We start from the raw sequence: 6,998 nt of genomic DNA, 5'->3' as shown, positions 1-6,998 counted from the left end.
TGGTGGGGCTTCTGTGGCAGGAAGAGCCGGCGGGTCTGTCTGGGCTGTGACTCCCCAGCTGCTTTGAGTGTCCTGGGTCCCCGGGGTCTTTCCCCTTCAAGGAAGTCCACTGCGAGGGCTGAGAGGACACTGAGCCCGCCCAGGTGAATGCCTGGCACAAGCAGCTGCCAGGTTGGAAGTCTTCAGAGCAGAAGGAAATCCTGATTATTGACAAGCGGGTGCTTGGCAGGCAGGCGGGTTTGACCCCAAGGCTGGGACTCTCAGAGGCAGTCAGTCCTGGTCTCCAAGATGGACCTTCCTCTGTTCCCTTCAGGCTGGGCCACGTCCCACTTCCCCCAACCACTGATCTCCCATCTGGTGCTGCCTTTGTTTGGTGACGCAACTGTCAAGAGTGAAGACAGAGGCCCAGGTGCTGAGCTGACATGACCCCTCCCTTGGGCCTGCCCTCAGCAAGCAGGCTCTCAGATCTACAGACCTCCTCTCCAACTTGCTGTAGTGCTGGGACGGCCCCAGACACCCTCCTCACTAGCGAGGGAGGGGTGGGGGCCCCAGAGAGGGGAGACCCAGGCCTGTCCCCAAGTGCCAGTCATCCAAGCTGCCTTCCCACAGCTGCCCTTACTCATCATGGGCCTCCTGCTTAGCTGCGCTTATAACATAGAGCCTCAGTTTCTCCATCTGTACAATGGGAATGATAATATCTATTGCACGTGTCATGAGCAGTGAATGGCATCAAAGGCAATCCTGTATGCACAGAGTTTAGCCCAGTGCTTGGGACACACCTGTCCCTCAGCAGAACCACGCTAAATCGGATTCAAGTCCCGTCCCCGTATTCCAGGCCCTGTACGTTCCAGTCATTTGGGATAGGGGAGGTTCTCCCCCTTCTCAGTGAGGATGACGAATGGGAGCCGCTGAAACCATGAAGCTCCTGGCCGCGTCCTCCCCATCACCTGGGAGCCGGTGACGTCAGCAGGGCGGGCGGGAGGTTGAGACTTGTCACGATGACTAAGAACCGAGAGCTGTGGGAGTCTGGTTCATCAACAGCATCCAAACTTCCCGTGGCTGTTTGCAAACAAGGGCCACCCCTGGAGGAGGAGGACGGGAGTCCGGGGAGAGGCCCCGGGGCCGCCGCAGAGCCCGGCTGAGGGATGCTGGCCGTGCCTAGCGGCTGGCAGGGTGGTCAGGAGCCATGGCTGTGGTTCCGCAGGAGCACGTGGCTTCCCTTCCCTGGCCGCTGCCTCTGCACACACACCTCGGCTTGCACCGTCGGGGACGGAAAGTGATTGCAGAGGCCAGAGCCCCTGGAAGGCATGTTCTTATTGCAAGAAGCCAGAAGGAAGTGCCAGGCCCGTGTCAGAGGACGGATCATGTCGATCATGCCGCTGGCCCCCTGGACAGAATCTTCCGGGGTGTTCTAGAACCCACCTGGGCAGGCAGGGAGGGGGTGCGCTGACTCAGTGCTCAGCCCCGCCCAGCCCAGCAGACAGAAACGCAGCAAGGGAACCAGGCACTCCCCTCTCCTGACAGTCAGGGCTCTGAAGGCTTGTCATGCGGCCTCATGCCTCACAGGGGAACCGGCGGCCAGAACTCCAGACCCAGGAGAAAAACTGTAAGTCCGTGCGAACGGGCCTTCTCCTCAATTACGCTGCCGGTGACGGTGTGAAGTGTCCCTGGGGTGCGGCCCTCCCGACGGCAGTCTGGCCACATGTGTAGAAAGTGTAAGGAAAAGAAAACGCCAGACTCTTTCTTCAGAAAGATTACGTGGAATTAACACGCGGCTCCCGGCCTCCCCGCCCGGGGGATGGACAGGCTGTGGGGAGGGGGGGGGGCGATGTCCACAGCAACTTTATTCATGAAAGTGGGAAAGGTGGGAGCTACTCACGTGTCTGACCCCATGGAATGGCCAGTTCGGTCGGGGAGGAGCCGTTCAGCAGAATATTATGCAGCCATTTAACGCGATTATTTCCCCTCCCCCACCCCCGTCATTTATTAGGGAGCGCTAGGTGTGTCCCCAGACATTGGGACCCTGACTCGGAAGGGGGCCTGGGTCTCATCCTGGGTCTGGGGGGGGGCCCTCAAGTTCAGAAAAGAGCAGGGCTTTGTGGGGAAATGTAACTCGGAAATGCTTTTTATGTGGATGTGAGAAAAGGCAGAGTTGAAAATTGTCCGAATCTGCCTCCCACTGTAATTAGCTAGCGTCTGTGGAACGCCGCGGTGTGCCACGGATCTCATGTGCTTGCTCTTAGTTCCTAGTGCTCTTAGACCTGTGGAAATGGGGTCAGGGGCCGGTACTCTTCCTATGGAAGTGACCGAGCCAGGGTTCAAACCCAGGACCACCGTACCCCCACACCCAGTTGTAACCATCACTCTATTCTGTCTCTCCTTCATACAGAAATAATGTCTGTTCAGAGTCAAGTACCAAAGAGAAAAGCTGGGCCAATGACAGTAAGTTAAGAGTGTGGGATTGGGGGCCTTTTCCTCTCTTGGTTTCTCCTACATTTGTGCAGAAAAAAGAAAAAAGAAAAAACCAACCCAGACACCTAGAATTTGCAGCCGATGGGGAAAAATGAATGGGGAAGCTGAGGGGAAGTGGGAATGCGTTACTAAGGCATGCCTTGGCTTTGAACGGGAAGATGGATGATTTAGGAGCGAGAAGTGAAACCCGGGCTCGGGCCAGCGTGGCTCAGGGGTTGACCTATGAACTAGAAGGTTATGGTTCGATTCCCGGTCAGGGCACATGCCCGGGTTCTGGGGCTTGGTCCCCAGTGTGGGGCGTGCAGGAGGCAGCCAATCAATGATTCTCCCTTATCACTGATGTTTCTCTCTCTCTCTCTCTCTCCTCCTCCTTTCCTCTCTGAAATCAATAAAAATATCTAATCTAATAATAGACAAACGGGGTAATTGACCTTCGCTAAAATATCTAATTGGCTAATCAGCGAGATAAGCAAATTAACCGCCGACAAAGATGGCGGTTAATTTGCACACGTAGGCGCGAAGCGGAGCAGCGAAGGCGCTAAAGGCCGCTAGGGCCAGAGCGAAGGCCTGGGTGCTGGGTGCTGGAGGAAACCGGTGCCGGCAGCCAGGGGAAGGGAAGGCCTATTGCACGAATCTTTTTGTGCAACAGGCCTCTAGTATTTTTTATAAAAAGTGAAGCCAGGAGCATGTGGGCCACCGAGCCAGGTGGCTTCTGGATCATCTTCTTTGAAAGGCAGACGCGGAGAGTAAGGGTGGGGACAGGGCTGTCCGCCCACCTCATTCTTGCTAAGTCAGTGCTTAAGTACACACCTCCCCAGCGCTTGCATTCCTCTCATATTTTAGACTACGGGGAAGTGATAAAGGGGAAAAAAAACCCTGTTTGCTTTCCACCCTGGAGTGCCAGCAGGGGGTTATCTCTGCCAAATTCTTTCTTAGGTCATAAGAGGTGTTAGGTTCCCCTCACCGGAGAGCCAGGGAGAGCCAGGGAGGCACCATTGAGCCCAGTCTCCCTGGCAAATGCAGAAAGGAGTCACTGTCTAGAGATTTGAAAGCAAGGCGTTTCACTGGGGGGAGGGTTGCCGTGGTTCTCTGCAGAGACCTGTGGAAATGGGAGAAGCTCCCCCACCCCCCCACACCGCTCTTAGAAATGAGGCACCCTTGGGCAGGGCCGGGGAAGGCACAGAGGCAGCTGGAAGCGGAGGGAGGAGAAAGGTACCATTTGTTGGAATATTAATGGGGCACCCAGTGTCTGAAAGGAGCCGAGTCTATAGCAGCGAGTGATAGGAGTGACAGCCCTCCCACGCCTTCATGTCCACAGAGGGGCATGACTTCCCGGGAGCCAGCAGGTGCCAGCCGGGGCCAGCCCACCCACAGGCTCGGGGGCTGAATGCCCAGGTCCTGCAGCGGGGGTCAAACGCATGCTCCAAGGACTGCCTGTCCCCTCCACAGACCCTTCCCGGCTCTTTCTGCTCTGTCCACAGCGGGCTGCTTCAGGGGCGCGGAACGGTGCGGGTTCTAACTGGGTCAGGGTTACTTAAAATGTGCCTGGTAAGTCCAGAATGCTGTTTTCCAACGCCAAGAAACTATTTGTTACCCAGAATTAGGCAAGGATCCGCGACTGCAGCACGCTCCCTACTGAGCACATTGGAATCATTGCTTAAGGACCCATGGCTTACTTCTTTTTTGATAAGAATTATCCTGAAGTTGCCCGGGAAGAAAGTCTGGGTACCCCGACCTTCCCCTCCGGCATACAGTGGGGCCTTGACTTACGAGTTTAATTCGTTCCGTGACGGAGCTCGTAACTCAAATTACTCGTATGTCAAATCAAAAAGTGAACGAGTGAGACGCGTGATGCTGGGCTGATGTTGTGGCGTTCACTGTGACGTTCGCTGCGCCAACTAGCAGTGGGGTATCTGAAGCTGGCTCAGAACCCGAATTTTAGCTCGCAACTCAAAGCAAAAAATCGGCCGAGAGACGGCTGGTATCTCGAAAAACTCGTTAGTCAGGACACTCGTAAGTCAAGGCCCTACTGTATATGTATTTACTCACTGAAAGGGCCCTGATCAAGGAGCTGATTCATTACAATCCAGTGGGGAGGGGGCGGCAGGGAGGTGAGCAGTGAGGTGACTGGAGCCTGGGATGGTCAGGAAGGTGACCTCTCTGCTTGAAGGACTTGGAGGACAAGCAGGAGTCGGTGAGGTACAGGTGCGGGGAGGCAGGTAGGAGCAGCGTGAAGGCGAGAGGGCTTCCAGGAAGGGGGAACAGCATCGCGAAGGCCCTGTGGTGACTGAATCTCAAGCTAAATCATTAAAAGCAGAAAATTGTGTAAGTCCTCCTTGTGCTTCACTCTGGGTAACTATGAGAATCAGATCAAGCAAAATCCCACTCTTTGCAGTCCTGTGAGCAGAACCCTAGGGCTCTTGGCTGCCTGGCAAATCCACCACGTTGCCTGTAGCCAGGGGAGAACTGGCAATTTCCACATCAAACCATCGGTGAAGTTTCTAACATAGAAATGACCTGGATGTCATTGGTATGTAGTCCCTGGTGACATTGCACATTCTTTTTTTAATGTTTTTATTGATTTCAGAGAGGACAGGAGAGGGACAGAGAGATAGAAACATCAGTGATAGAAACATCGTTGATCGGCTGCCTCCTGCATACCCCACACTGGGGATGGAGTCTGCAACCCAGGCATGTGCCCTAACCAGGAATCAAACCGTGACCTTCGGTGCATTTTAAAATTAAATGTTTACCATCAGAAAGCAATTCATCTTTACATGACAGGTCAGAGTTTTTCTAGAATTCTGAAAATGCCTCTTCTGAGTGCCACAAATTATTTTTTCTTTCACTCTTGTGCTTGGATCTTAATAAACTTGCACCTATACACTTAGGACAGCAGTTTATGTTTGTGCGTGTGTGTATCCACACACACACACCAGCTGGGTTTATATCTTAGCTGTCACACACTGGGTTTAACGGGGACACGATGGTGCCCACCTCATCGGGTGTCCAGGGTTAGATGGGACCTTGTTTATAAAGAGTTTAGTGCAGTGCCTGGCACGGTGTTCGCTTTGAATAAATGGTAGCTATTATGTGCATAGAAAAAAAAAACTGTCCTAAAATGTTGGCATTTATCTCTAGTGGGTGGGGTTATGGTTACAATGAACATCTATTTTGTGATCAGAGATAAAGAACAAGAAATGTTATTATGAATTATAAAATCTGGCTTTGGCTTTGTTGGAAGGAACTTGTGGTTAATGTCAGGGCACCAGCGGGCAAGTAAGACAAGGCATCCGGTTCTATACCCGGACTTTAAACACAGACACCCCCCCACCCCCCAATCAAATAACAGGAACAAAGGGAGATAGTTGGTCAGGAGTCTAGAGAAATCTCGCCCTTCTCCAACCTTGTAGTCCCCTGACCACTGCTGTCTGGAGGGCCGGCAGGGGGCTTCCCCGATGGTAACTTGCAAATTATGGCCGTCTCTCCCGTTGGGAGGGTTCCCCGGGGTTCTTACTTGGAAACCTCTAACTCTTCAGGGACCCATTCCAGGAAAGTGACACTGATCCTCTCTTGGGCCTTTGCTGGGGCATCGCTATTAGAATATGAAACACACACTCGCCCACTTCCCCTGGGGGGATTGCGAATGTCCTGATCTGGCCTCTAGAACAAGCCCAAAGCTTGGCTCTGCCTCTGGTGGAGATTCTTGACCACCAGCCCAGTGCCTGGGCAGCAGCAGGAGACGGAATCCCCTGGAGCTGCACGACCCCCCCTGTGCCCCCTCCCCGCTTCTCACAGTCCTCTCCCTGCTCCTCCTGGGCCATCCCCTGCGGAGCAGGCAGGGGCAGAGTGCCCACCCGCCTTGATTATCTGCCGAACCATCAGCCTGCACTGGGCTGGCTTCTGAGCCTCTTTCTTTCTCCTCCTTCCGCGCCCTGGAGGGGGATCTTGCTGCTGACGGGGAGTAAAATGCCGCCTCTGTTTGGGAGACAAAGAACAGAGTGGCTCCTCGGTCAGCTGTCTCTCCTTGGCTCCCCCGGGCATCTGCGAAGACGGCCTTCCAGGGCTGGCCTGGGAGCTGCTGCCCGCCCCCCCCAACCATGTTTTAACTGGAGTTTAAAGGAATACTTGACCTTAAAAATCCCTAGTACCTTTCCTGCTCTGGAAGATATTAATTTGCCTGGGGGGTGGGGTGGGGGGAGCTCTGCGCTATCTGGGAAGGCAGCCTGACCTCTGTATTACTGAGAGCTAGTAAGACGTGTGAGACGTGTGAAAGTGCATGTGTGCGCACTCACTAGTGTGTGAGAGCTCGCGTGGAAGTGTGTACTCGGGTTTAAAAGCGTGTGTGTACTAGGGTGCGAGGGAACGAGTCACAGCATGAGAGGCCATGCGTGTGAGCGTGTGGAAAGGTACCTGTGTACTAAGGTTAAGGTGCATGTGAAGCGTTTGGGGAAAGCATGTGGGTGCATGTGTCAAGTGTGTGCACGTAAACGGGTATACATGTACTAGCTACAGTGTGTAAGAGC

This window comes from Myotis davidii, unplaced genomic scaffold (genome assembly GCF_000327345.1).
Source record: "Myotis davidii unplaced genomic scaffold, ASM32734v1 scaffold590, whole genome shotgun sequence".
Classification (NCBI taxonomy): Eukaryota; Metazoa; Chordata; class Mammalia; order Chiroptera; family Vespertilionidae; genus Myotis; species Myotis davidii.
Note: the sequence above shows the minus strand (reverse complement) of the source record.